Source organism: Lagopus leucura, unplaced genomic scaffold (genome assembly GCF_019238085.1).
Source record: "Lagopus leucura isolate 7727_CA_CO unplaced genomic scaffold, USGS_WTPT01 Super-Scaffold_100004, whole genome shotgun sequence".
NCBI classification, from domain to species: Eukaryota; Metazoa; Chordata; class Aves; order Galliformes; family Phasianidae; genus Lagopus; species Lagopus leucura.
The window spans coordinates 5,950,634-5,964,815 of record NW_024962264.1 but is presented as its reverse complement, the minus strand read 5'-3'; the positions used below and the strand labels follow the sequence as shown (position 1 = coordinate 5,964,815).

Below are 14,182 nucleotides of genomic sequence, written 5' to 3'. Positions count from 1 at the left end.
AAGAGAAGAGAAGAGAAGAGAAGAGAAGAGAAGAGAAGAGAAGAGAAATAGTGAGGTGCTGTATTTATACAGGTATTGTGTCTGTAAAAGACAAATAAGCCAACAGAGAATAAAACAGACATCTTACAGACATATATATCAGCCAAGTCAAAAGCTTCTTGGTTCAGTGAAAACTACTGGCAACACCATTTAACACAAATTTTAAAAACACTGTAGAAAACTGTCTCAGTGTACTTTATAAAGGCTGCTGTTTAGTAATGTATCAGATCTTATTTGATTGATTTCTGTTAAGATTAGGATCATACTGGATTGCAAAAACTGAAATACATACTAAAATAATTTATACAGGCTGTATTTTGAGAGCAGTTTTACTCATTGTAGAAATAAATCTACTTCTCTGTCTGAAGCTATCAATTAAAATGGGAGCCATTATTCAGGAAAATAAATATATAGTGTGTTATTCATGACAGGAGAATGTATCATGTATAAGTGGTCAATAAATCATTTTAGGGAAAAGTGATACTGAAAATGGTGGCACTTAAGCTTTCAATTTTCATTAAAACTGTAACTGCAAGATGGTGTTCACCAGAGATTCAGTCTCTGCCACACAGTCCCTTGGGAGGACTCCTTGTTGCTTGATGTTGGTCTCAGAACTTGTCAGAAAACTGTAGCCTTTTGTCTTGTACCTGAGTGAATCCATAGAGTTCCAAAACACATCAGAGACTCTGGAATGGTGCAGAGGGGGCCAGGCTCCCCAGTATGTTGCACATGTCTCCCGCTATATTTTGAAACCTACACTTTGAGCACCTATCCATTATGGGTTCCATGTTTGCCAGGAAGACTGTGTGAAAATTTACCTGTGGACTCCATGGTATTATTATCACAGGACAACAGGAGGATGTCTGCTTTACGGCATATTTTCTACATTTTATTATTTTCCTCATCTACTTTTTTTCTTGCCTTGTCAAAATGTCCTTAATCTGCCACCACAGCACCTGACTGGTATCCTGTTTAAATCAATAGGCCAACTACTCTTATGTGATCCCAGTCTCATTTTCAAAACATTTAATCCAGGTGCTACATTTTGACAAGATTTCCAACAAAGGTTAAATTTAGTGGCAATGAACATACTGGCAACTCAGATCCTGCTAAGCCACCATCTCAGGCATATGCTGTGTTTCATACGCTGTAGTACAGGTAATATAATGAACAAAATAATTATAACCATAAAATGAACCCAGTGCCTAGGAGGCCTTGTTATACAGTTAGCATTGCAATGTAATATCAACTGATCTTTTGAATCCTCCTCTAAACTTTCTCTTTCCCTGCGCAGGGAGATGGTGGGAATGGCAAAGCCAGACAACCATTACTGTTTGGCAGTTCTCAGGTCCCAGAACCATCTTACTGACAGAACTGTTCAATCAAGAAACTCAAAAGCTGATTAAGTTGTATCAGCCCCAGAGTCTTCCCCCTTCCACTTTCACTTTGGGAGGCACATGTGAGTAGCATAGTTTCCATTTTCTCTACTGATAAAATTGTTGAAGGCATTTCTGAAAAGGACAGAAAATCAGCTGAACGGGTAAAAAAAAGAAAAAAAAAAGACAGGAGGACTTCTAGTTTGCAGATTGATAGGAAAGAACTGATTTAGTCTGTGAGGCTTTTCTTAATGTCTTCAACAGAGTTGGGCTCTGAAAGCATGACTTAAATGGTTCATGGCAGTAAGAGCCATGTATTTCCCTTCAAGACAAGGCTGGATGTAGCTCTGGGCAGCCTGGTGGTTGACAACCCTGCCCATGGCAAGGGGGTTGAAACTAGATGAGCATGGTGGTCCTTTTCAACCCAGGCCATTCTATGATTCTTTTTGGCTAGTTAGCAAGATTTTTCAGCTTATTTTTTCTCATTGTCTTAATCTTTTATTCAGGCATAATTTTTCTTCCTAATATTAATATTTCCTTAGATTTCCATATCCAGAGGCTTTATTTCAGAATAGGGGTTTTTTTGTCTGTGGACTTTTCCCTCTTACAGAGACAATTAAACTGCTGCTGCTAAGTACAATGGTGTCAGATTTTACACGTTGTACTGGCAGTAGATTATCACAAAATCGTCCACTCTAGTTTACCTATCTCGAAAGCTATTGGCTTTTATTTACAGCACACTCATATCACACTGTCATAAGCCTGTTCAGCAGTGACCTTCCGGCTCAATGAAAATAGTTTGTTGGAAAAAATTAGACCGTAAGTTCAGTCTCTGTAATATTTGCTCAGCTGGTACAGAGGTACATAAGACCACAAGATAATTTGATTTGTGCAGGCTGTATACTGCTGTCTAATTGACCAACAATGTAGCACTGCCCTAGAGCCACTTGCATAATCCATCAACTATTTCCAAAATACTGCAACAAGTTACTTCTTCCCAAGAAGAAAGTAAGCATTTAGGGAAATATAAGTTTCCCAGTGGGTTTTAATTCATAAGTCTCCTGGAGAGGCTTATGACCATCTTTTCACCAATTCTAAATTCCAGATTGCTATGGAGTCAGCAAAAAATAAAAATGACTATCCAGAAGCAGAGACTATAGGAATGGAAGAGCAGTAAATACCTCTTATAGACATGAATGCCCTCTCCTCAAACTCCCCCTCTCCCTCTTAGTTTGGAGAAATAATGCTCTGAAGGAAACCAGTCTCAGCTGCCTGTGGTAGCAGGAGATTTGTTTGCTAATTGTAAAATCTTTTCCACCCATTTAATGTAGTTTGAATGCCTAAACTCCTCTACTCAGTGAAAGTACATTTCTGGACACAGGATCTGGCTCTTCCAAGCACTGCTTCTTGTTGAGAAGGAGAAGCTGGCAGAAGTATGCAAATTGAGTTTAAACATTCCTTTTGCGTTAGTTTATAAATATTCAAAAGATTCACATGCACACAGGAAAAAAACAAACAAACAACTTACATTCCGTATTTAGTATTCTGCATATCTCAGGCCTTTCATAATTATAAACAAACATGTAAACATGTACATACTTTTTTCTCTAGTTGGATATTATCCAGAAATTATTAAAACTTAACTTCATTTACTTCTGGTGTGGTACGATGAACACAAATGATATTATAATAACATACTAGATATCTTTAAAACAACAAGCAAATACTCTTGCAATTCAGAATCATTGTAATTAGCAATATGTCAATGAATCTAGGCAAGCTTAACTCCAATTATCACTATTTCCCAGCAGATTTCTCAATTACCACATTCTCACTCAACAATAGTTCTTGGAGTTTCACGTTCTGAAAGGCTCTAGTCTCATTGATTCTTTTTAGTGGTCTCGTTTTTTTCAAATATCTAGTTTACATTTATGAACACATGGTAAAATGGAACAAATGGATTACAAGTGTGCCACTGTGAGCTGAAGCCAATTTGGCATGCAAGGAGTGACTGGACTAATAATGGTGTTTGTGATGACACAAAAAGAACGAGCATATTGGTGCAAAAGAAAATCTCATAGGATAAGGGTGAGGGACGTCTTCTGCCACCTGGCTAAGGCTGAAAGGGCCTCAGGTGATTATTACTGAGCAGTCTCTATTTGTTCCAGTTTTGGAAATAAAGCAAGCACTGAGGAAGGGAATGCAAATAGATGAGGTATGCTTGGGGGCTTCTTTTTTTGTTGTATGAATGATGAGTCTGTACAGTGACTTGCAGTTAGCAATACAGTCCAGATAGTACTTTACAAATCTTGAGTTAGGTGAGTCATTTACCATTGGAAGAACTGAAAACCTTGAAAGAAAAAAATATTCAGTGAATGGCTGCTGAAATTCCAATCTTCATTCATTTCAGAGCTGCTTGGGCCCCTTTTAGTTTCTGTGAACATTCAAACAAGAAATTAGTGCCTGTAGGAACCAGAGTTTAATAGGTTCTGTATTCATATGAGAAGAAGTATATCTTGATATGGAACGGGAAATTAACAGAAACATCATCAGAGCCCTGCAACAAGAGCAACTGAGCACAAAACAAAAGAAAGAAAACATCATTCTTATAAAAAGAAGCATGTGTAAACATCCTATTGGACATGGAAGAAACCAAAGAAAGTACAATAGCTATATATACAGATATTTCCTATCTATATCACAAATATCTATACTTAAATCTGTATAAACTATATTCATTCTGCAACTGTGATTGTTACTTTAAAGGTGACTTATAAATATCTCATTGTTTATGTCTTGGAGTATGTTCTCCTCATAAAGAGAAGCTCAAGATGACTGCGGATTCTCCAAGGCCCTGCAAATAAATGCCAGTTAACAGCCAAATGCACACATACACGAGCAAGACTGAAAGGTGATTGGAGAGGTCTGTAAGAAAAGAATTTTAGAAAAGTTCCACACACAATGCACACGGTGAATTAAGACAGCTTCTCAAACCAGCTAACCAAGTGATGTCTCATTTGAATGTACAAAATGTCAGAGAGGGCATAACTGCTCAAGCCTTATTATTCAAAGAGAGATAGCTATACAACTGCTTGCTACAATGGGATAGGATGCTGGATGGCCATTCTATTATCTTTTGAGGCTACACTTCTGAAATCAAGACATCCTTATCTCATACATACATGTGTGCACATCAGGCTTCAATGATCAGGATAGGGAGATCCATTTCATCCTCACTGCTTTCATACAAGAGGTGTCATATAGCCAAAAATAGCCGTAATACTTCAACATAAAAAATAACACATCAATTCTCCTGTTACTTCCCCTCAGACTTGGTACTGGGTAAAGAAGTAGAATTGTGCTGGCATTGAACATTCTTTCTCTCAAGCAAAAGAGACTGCAGCTGGGATTTCCATTATCATGCAGAAAGAAGCAGTAGAGGACCATGATTTAATATTTTGGAGCTTAAATTTGAGTTTATGAACACTTTCCCATGCTGCTAATTTCAGTGGAAGTAGGAAATACTTAGCACTCAATAGGAAGTTGAGTCCTTACACTTATGTCAGCTTTTACGTTTTAACATAGTATTTATGCCTGTGCAAAAAGAAATAAGATTTTCAAACCTGGAAGTTTTTGACTGCAGATGAATTACTGCAATTACACCTCAGTAAAGCAATGACAAAATACTATTATCTTAGCCGTGGAGAAAAAGGCTGTAAAGGGGAATATTTTTTCTATGGCTGAAAATGAATGCATTCTCTGGACTCTGTTAAATTCTGAAACATCATTTACAGTCCACATTCATGACTAGGAGAAAGGCAATCAGCAGGGTAGATATCCAGTCAGTTCTTCCTTTACCCAAATAAATTCCTAATCTGACAATTTATTTCTCTTTTAACAGAGATAACCTGATGAAAGAAATCATTAAGACTCAAGATTAATTCCCAGATATGCTGCAGTTTGATATTGTATTGGCTCTTTTATTTCAACTGTAGAACTAAAATGACTTGTATACTTAAATACCAGTTAAAAAGAAATACCTACAAGGTGGCGATGCTAAGAGGAAAATCATTCTTCCCATTTATTGAATTTTCATAGTCAGAAAAACAGCTATTGGATTTGAAAGCAGATTTGTTGAGGAAAAGAATTTGCTGAAGGTAGAAAACATGATGGGGCTTTTCTCCAAATTCCCTTGCTGATAAATGAACGTTAATGCTTAAGCCCTTCTAATGAAGACAAGTTTACCATGGAATAAAGTCATCAATGATGAGCAGAAAACAGAGCATTTGTAAATACAATGTAGCACAGAATGATAAAGCACATCCAATTTATGCAAAGATGTGCTTGCAGCAGTATGATAAATAATATCCGCATAATCAATTACTGGGAAAAAAGACAGACTGAATAAATTGTTTTCTGGCAATTTATAGAAAACAAGCCTAGCACAAAAAGGACAATTTGGCTTTAGTCTTTTAACAAGATTGCCTGACAAGCACTAAAACCAGACTTACTAGTGATTCAAAGGACACAGTATTTACAACTGTCTATTTTCATTAGCAATAAAATAGTCTATGTAGGGCAAATGCAAAATTCATATTTGTTTTTTTACATAGGAAGCAGAATATACAATGTAATAGCAGAAATATATATGTCCTTTTGATATATACTGTACCTGAGATTCTTTGGTTTAAAACACATGCCGGGTGAGAGAAGTGGGAGACAAAGCAAGAAAAACATATTTGATATGCTCATCAATAAATAACAATAATGGGACACTACAGTAATTTTAATTTGGTATAGTCAATGTATATTTAATAGTCTATATCCACTTGTCTCAGTCAGAAAGTTTTTATTGATCTGGGTAGCACTGATGTGAGCCTTTAGAGAAATTTCAGAATAATTTTAAAACTGAATTAGAGAAGCTGCAAATAACACTGTACCTTCACAGAGCGATTTACTTTATGAGCCAAAAGATCTCTGAGATGCACAGAGTGTTTCTAGAAAGCATCAGAAACTGTTTAGTATACTGAGAATATTAGAATGAGTGAAAACAGCCATTTAATATCATGACATTAGCTTTGGAAGACAGTGTTACTGAACAGAAGCAATTCTCCAACTCACCCTTACACCAACAAAAAGAAAACAAAAATTTAAAAGAAAATATCTAGGAGCTGACAGCACAAGTAACATTTGCCTGTAAGGGTATTGAATTTTTTGTTAGAATCTGCATAACACAACTAGATAATTAACAGAAAAAAAAAAAAAACCCACAAAAAAAAACATTTAGCCATTTATGACCTTCAGTCTACGCAGAACATTAAAATTCACATAACCTCCAGATTCAGTTTCCTCGTAAAACATTCAGTGATGCCTGCAGCACTACTTATTCTATTAGTAAATAAAATGCTGGTTTTATTTTCGTGCCATTCCAGTATAACAAAAATCTCTCTCTTCATCTGTCCATGGAAAAGGTACAGCCAACCTTCAGCAGGCTACTGTTTGTCATTTGTTCTACATAAGGGACACAGCCCTAGTTTCATCAGCTAAGCAGATTAAAAGAGAAAAATCAATATCAAGCTGATGCAATGCTTGATACACACTTGATTGTGTTTGAGAAGAGGGAGCATAAAATTTGGCTCCTTAAAATTTGCTGTTGATGTTGGGATTCAGACAAGAGTTTGAATCTACATACCAGATGCCAACCTCTTTTTTGGGACTCTATCAAATTTTGACCTTTTGGCTGAACAATTTGCATACTTCAAGGTAACCATACCTTGATTAGCCACGATCTGAGTAATGGAAATACTTGGTTGTTCAGAGGTCTGAGATATCCCCAGAGGTTTCGCTTCAGCGCATAAATCTTCAGGCACTGGTCACGCTTCACTGCCTACATGCATACAGAGTTACTTCCCGAAGTCTTCATACCCATTTCAGGACATTAAGGCTTCACTGCACAAAGATTTATATGCTGAAGCATCCTCACATCAAGATTTTCCTACTAAAAATATGAAGAGCTGTTGCTGCTCTCTTCCTGACCCAAGAAGCTGTTATCCATAGGGATAGGTGCTGTAAAGGTCCTGAGAGCAAGCACCAAAGCAAGCACCCAATATTAGTCTCCAGGGAGCCTTCAGAAAAGCGTCTGTTGAGACACTTGTGGCCTTTGTGTTGAGGAAGCTATACCATACACAGAGCACGCATCTGTGTGAAGGTTAAAGATTTTCTGCAGATTGGAAATAACCAAGACTAAAATACACTAGCAATAGACTGTAAAAATTCATATTCTGAGCATAATAGACTGAAGTGTAACACAGTATAAATTACCTTCTGAAACAAAACAGCAACAGTTCAGTGTTTCACACCGCTGATTCAGTGTTCAGGATTTTACTCTGTAATATTAATAGGAAAAACAATTTCAGTTTAAATGGAAGTATTACTGGACTCTCCCAAGTGCTACACTTCTTCTAGTGAAAACTGATGTATCTCTGAAGTTTGGAAAGTCAAACGGCTTACATACAACACTGCATTTCCAGTGGAAGTACATATTTGCATCATCGTAAGGATGGCATATATTGTGATGCAGCCTACTTCAGTGTAGTGAATTCTCAAATATAGGCACAAAGGTGCACTGTATCTGCTCTATAAAGTGACTTCCTTAGAAAAACTTCAATTTCTAAATGCAACAGAATCTCATTTTTCTAATTGTCCAAAGAAATGCATCCGATTTTCTCTTCTAGTCAACCACATAGCGTCAATGAAAGATTTTCCTGGCACAAGAGCTACAGGAAATACATATATTTTCAATTTTGATGAGTTACATTTTTGGCAGTCATAAATAATTAAAACCTTCATTGAAAATTTCCTCATATAGAGGAGCAAAACAATTATAACCAGAAAATACTTCATGAATAGATTCATTCTGGCACATCAGAAGTGAGTTAAACATCCTTGAGAGAGTAAACTGTTCATTTTGATATCATGTTGAAGTACTATGGACAGGTTTCCCTTTTCAAACAGGGAAATTTCATATGCCAAGACCATACCAAGCATGGGAGCACGGGACAGCCTTTTTTGATGCAAACTCCACTGAGTTTAGATCTACATTGGAGTCTTCTAGGATTAAGCAGAGATGATGGGCCAGTACCACTACCAAAACAGTGCCATTCAATATTCCTAGAAAAGTGAATGCAGTTTGAGGCTTCACTAGTTGTATCTGTTTTGACTTCTGACTGGAATCAGGACTACAGAACTTCTTTCAGAGGGCACACACATTACTTACAGAGAAATAAGTTTGAACTTCATTCTACACTTACCTCAATTGCACGGGTGTTTGTAAAAAGCATCATCAAAAATGTGGGGGTCAAGTTAGGCAACAGATTTCCATGATAGAGTTACAAAATCCAATCAGATTTCAGACAGCTTGATGTTACGTGTTTGGTTCAGTTAAGAACTGGGTTCAAATCTCTGACTTCAGTGAAGCAATCTAAAGACAATGCAAAAATAAGAACTATAAAGATTTCCAGCCCTCTGAACCTATCCACTGTTTTTTAAATCCCAGAATGAAAGCTACTCTTGCAAAATGTTAAAAGAAATGGTTCATTTTGAGGGTTTAACAGAGACGTACAATACTCTGGATTTATTAATGGGAGGAGCAGCTTGTTAAGAAATGTTACAAGACATCTGTGAAAACCCTTCAACCAAGATGCCTTGTATGTTCTCTACCAGCAGCCTGGGATTTGAGCCATTAAGTCCAAATGATATAACCTACTCAAACTTCAACATTCCAGTTAATGTTAATTTATAATTAAAATCTTTATTATCTTTGTAGTAACTGTACTTGATTTTAATAATCTGAAACTGCAACAAGGAGATTTGGGGTTGAATATTTCATTAATGTAATTTTTTCTTTTTTTCTTCAAAAAGAAAAATCTTGAGGAAAATTAGTGTTCATGAAGGCAAGATCTTTAAGTCCTATTTTAGGAGAGTATCCAAATATTATAAAGAGAAACTGGTGAATTCAGTGAGATATTGTATGCTGTCCAAGGTAAACTTATAAGCAAGTTGCATGCCACAGAATCCACCTGAGAATGATATCATTCATAGTTTGAGTGAGAAAAGACTGTATAAATATTCCTCTGCATATCTCTACATATCTTCTTGTCGTGTATTCCACAATGGTATAATTCTAACACTTCTGCTATTCTGACTACATTTTTTGCTGGGAAAGGGCTGCCACTCACTCTGTTACTGGTTGTGTTTTTTTGGAGGGGGCTTCTGGGTGTTTCTTTTGGCTTTGTTACCACTGCAGCTAACAACACGCAGCAATTTTTAAAACAATCATTACAAAAATCTCTGACACTTCAAAGCAGGACTGTTTCCCACACGTGAAGATCATGTACAGCATGTAGAAAACCTAAGAGATGCTGCAGATGTGGTGCCCTAAAGATTTCCAAGTACTGCTATAGACTGTAGGAGCAATCATCATCTTACATGGAGACGGGTGCTATGAGCTATAAGTCTTTGTCAACCTTTATGATTCTTCCTTACTTTATAATTCTGAAATGATGATAATGAAAAATGATGTATGTAATTTAACAGTCTCACATGGAATTGTATTTTTTAACGAGAAAACAATCCAGAGCACAATAAATAGTATTTGTCAACCTATCCTTACACATAAGGGAAAAAATATCCTAGGTCTGGAATGTTGCGGACATTTAAAAGGAGAATGGCACGCATTTTTTGAAAAGTAAAAACTGAAATGTATTATTGCTCCCTTTTGGCAAGAGAATGAAAGAAGTCATATGGAAGATGCAGCCCATCTCAAATACAAATAAACACAAAAACAAAGAAGTTACTTTCAATAGCACGACCTCTCCATCATCCCCACATTTCTTATTGCATTGGAGATTTCTCTGCGGCCTAACTGGATAGCTGCAGGAAGAAGGACAAACCTGTGTTAATTAGCTGAAGAACCGGTAGTCTACAGCTATTTCCAAGAAAATTATGTATGATAGATTCTGCAAGTCCTCACTAAAGTAGTCAGCCAAATTCTGCTTATAAAATCACAAAGTAAGAAAGAATTTACTAAATGTAAGGCTGGGCATTTTCTAAACAAGATGTGGAAATGAGGAGCTCTTTCTCTTGCCTCTAAACTGCTTCTGAAGTATTTTTCTACAGACACAAAGAACTTCTGCACAGAGCACACCTCAGTGAGGCAGAAACAAGACCAAGAGTAATTATTTTAGAGAAGCAAACAGCTATTTACAGAAAATCTAGCACAATGCCCATGCTACCTAGTCACCAACGTACAAAAGAAAATGTTACTTTTCATTACACTGGAAGAGTTGTCTTTTCCTAGTTATGGTGCTCTGGCACATTGGGGCCTGGTAATACGCACAATAGCTGGGAGTGACTGCAGTATAAATAATAGTAAGAACATGCACCTTTATTGTAGTTGTAATAACCCTAAGTACCTCCAGAGCTTTCTAATTGGCAACATTTTGTTGCTTCTAGTGAAGCTACAGCAATTTAACTCAGCTGAGAATCAGACCCAGACTATCACGTTCTGTTAGGAAAGTAAAATAACTTTGAGGAATAATAGCATCAGAAAATCTGATGATCTGAACAGATTTAGTTTTTTAATATAATCTTTTCAAAACAAGTAGAAAGGGTTTCGGTTTTTAAGACAAGATAGGGGCCATTTTATCCTACTACATATTAATGATGTTCTCAGAAACTTCAGAATGCATTATCCTCACAGTTGCCCTCCTCATGTTTCTGGATAGCATAATTCATACATATGCAACGTGAGCTCTGGAAAAGCAGTAACAGTTTGAAAACAGATAAAAAACACATAGAAACAAGGATAACTTGAACGTAGAGTTTGCAAACCTATTTGCAGACCTGCATCCTTAGTAATTTGCTTATTGAGAAATAAGTGCTTCCAGGGTTTTCATAGGACTGCACTCAGATTTCCCATAGCACCCAGTCTGGCAGTTTTGTTTTGCTGTTGTTTGAGGGGTTCTTGCTTACGGAGCATCAGATAGTTTCCCCATGCCCTATATTGAGTATCATACATATTACATTCTGGCCTCTACCTCAGCTGTCTTTAGGCTCTGAAACTTTTGATTTCTCATAATGTCACAACTGAAAAATGAACTTGCTCCCTGAATTCCAATGGACACTTAAAACATTCTTTTTTTTTTTTTTTTTTTTTTTTTTTACTGCTAGGGCTTCCAGGACTTTTGATGTTTGATGTTGAGAAGTACGGACATGTAAAGAAAAGATCAAAGTACACTTCTGACTAATAAAACTCAGCAAAAGTTACTGCACAAAATGCTGGTAAAATTAGACTTCATCAAGGAATCATGGATAGCTAAGGATAAAAGGAAAACATTAAAAATCAGAACAGAAATATTAAAAATAAAAAAGGCAGTAAAAAATTGTTTTAGAAGGGCAGCAGGAAAAGATGCAAAAAATCATGGTAAACATTATCTAATTCTATGTTTTCATTTTTACATTGGTTTGCAGATAACGTGCTGTTGGATAAAGTACTGCTCGATAATAATGCTGGTGGGAAATGAGCATGCCTTCTGAATGACAACACTGCATTTATGTTCAAAGCTCTAATGCTTCATGGCATTCATAGGGAAAAAATGCAGTCTTGCTTTCAGGAATAATAGCAACAAAAACTTGATGAAGACCTTTAGTTATAACATTTAGTTATAAACATTAATTTTAAATGCCCTTTTTTTTATCTTGAAAAAGGAAGGCACTGCTTTAAGGAAGCCCATTTTTCCCCTATAAGGACGTCTTTAGACTGATTATACTTGAGAAATCAATAGTACATTCTGGATTAGGTGATTCTTTGCGTCTCTTGTTCAGCACTAGATGTTCCATAGCAAAATTGTGCATTTAATACTTAGAAGGGGCAGATCTGTATGCCTTAATCTGATCAACTTAAAATAATGTTTCTAATATGTCGGTTGCTGCAAAAGAAGCGTCTCTTATTAATTTTCATGGAAAAGCACATAATTTCCAGGACTCATCTGCATACATGTGGTGGGTTCTGTGTGAGGAAGATTGATACAGAATTTCAGTGAAGAGAGACCTACCTGGATCATAATTGAGTGATTTACTTTTGTTATTCACTTATAGTACCATTCCATGTAGCTTGCTCTGAAAGTAATGCTTCCAACTTACTTCCATGGAAACTACAACAGATAGAAAGAGCACAATAACACTATTTGATAGAGCAAATTCTTTGCTACAGCACACTACTTCTCATCATGGTCACCACCATTAGCTAAGCATTTTTGCCAACAATGAACAAGAGCCCACATGTCACACTTGTAAACATCTGCATGGCTGAGGAGAACGTGGCTTTTCTTTCACACCACTGTTGCCACTGCCAAAAGGCACTACTCACCACCTCACTGTGTTCACATACCTTCAGCAGTGTTGCTGCATATTAGTGGGTGCCATTTTTTCCTCATGGAGGAAATAAATGACACACCTTTGTTTCATCTGCACTTCTATGTCAGACACTGTTCTGTCAGAATGCCCCTCAGCTGCCATCCATTGCATAGCAACAAAATCTAACAGGATATTAATGGGAAGGCTCAACCTCTACTGCCACGCTACCAACATCATCGTCTGACAACGTGGACCACATAATAAAATGGGAGGTATTACTTTTGGAGCAGCCCTTGTAATACATTTTACTGTCAGTTTTCCTGTTATTGTTATAAATGACCAATATTTCCCAAGAATACTCTAAGTAATATTTCCTGGCAATGAGCTTCAGATATTATTTCATTATTGTGTAAGGTGCGGTTCCTCTTACGAGTTTTAAATTGCAGTTTTAAATTTGAATGTTCTTACATCAAAAATGAATGTACACTTGATTTTACTTTTTTCCATGCTTTTTATTATTTCAGCAATTCCATTCCTCTAAACATAACTGAAGTGGTTTTTTTGTTTTTGTTTTTTGTCTGTGTGCAGTAATGCAGAATACTACAGATAATTTTGTCTCCCTTTTGTATTTCATCTGATTAATACAAAGAGGACTCAGAGTATGAAGTGAAAACTGCTGATGTTATCAAACTATTCTATGCACTGTTGACAAACTACTGTTTCTCTGGTTCTTCATGAGAACTAAACTCTACTTGCATGGCTGTTACCGGGCACCAAACAGTTTTCTTTTTTCTTAGCTGTTTTCTTACACCTGTCCCAATATACATTAAATTTTGCTCTAGACAAGCTCTGTTATGCCAAGTAGATTGCATCTGAGAAGTGAGGGCTTTATTAAACCAATCCAAAAGGGTCAGTGAAGATCTAAAATAGTGCCGTCCTCCTCTGTAATTATCACGAGGTACTATTCAATGAGTCTAGCCCAAGAAGATTATAAAATTTGCACAGTAGTGTAGGATGATGACATTGAGCTTTCTCTTCAGAGCCCTAGAGTGAGGATTCAGTGACATTAAGATCCCAGGGTCTTCATCTCATCAGATAAAGGTCGAAAAAGTAAGTAGAATTCCCTGCAAGTGAGTGAACTTCAATACCAAGCACAGCACAAGTCGCCACTCACATTGTCTACGCACCCAGGTGCCATAGGAGAACCAACAAGAATAAGTGAATATGGATATGTCATGCCCAGCAACAAATGCTTTTTCTTCTTATCCAGCAATAAACAACCTACAGCAGCTTCCCTAAGAACAGGAGAAATATAAGAACAAAGGAGTAAGAGATTTCCACTATACGAGTAG

At 36.7% G+C, this 14,182-nt stretch overlaps 1 long non-coding RNA gene across 2 annotated transcripts; it reads right to left on the bottom strand.

Annotated features, from left to right (window-relative positions):
* Positions 1–3,275: 3,275 nt before the first annotated feature.
* On the bottom strand, positions 3,276–12,606 carry LOC122180502. 2 transcript variants are annotated; one of them, XR_006179113.1, is made up of 4 exons: positions 12,530–12,606; positions 8,726–8,895; positions 7,737–7,801; positions 3,276–3,765 (listed from the first exon to the last, which is right to left on the bottom strand). It is a non-coding gene; the product is annotated as an uncharacterized LOC122180502 (long non-coding RNA). The 2 variants fall into 2 exon arrangements; XR_006179112.1 differs by lacking the exon at positions 3,276–3,765 and adding an exon at positions 3,810–3,849.
* Between the last annotated feature and the right edge of the window lie 1,576 nt (positions 12,607–14,182).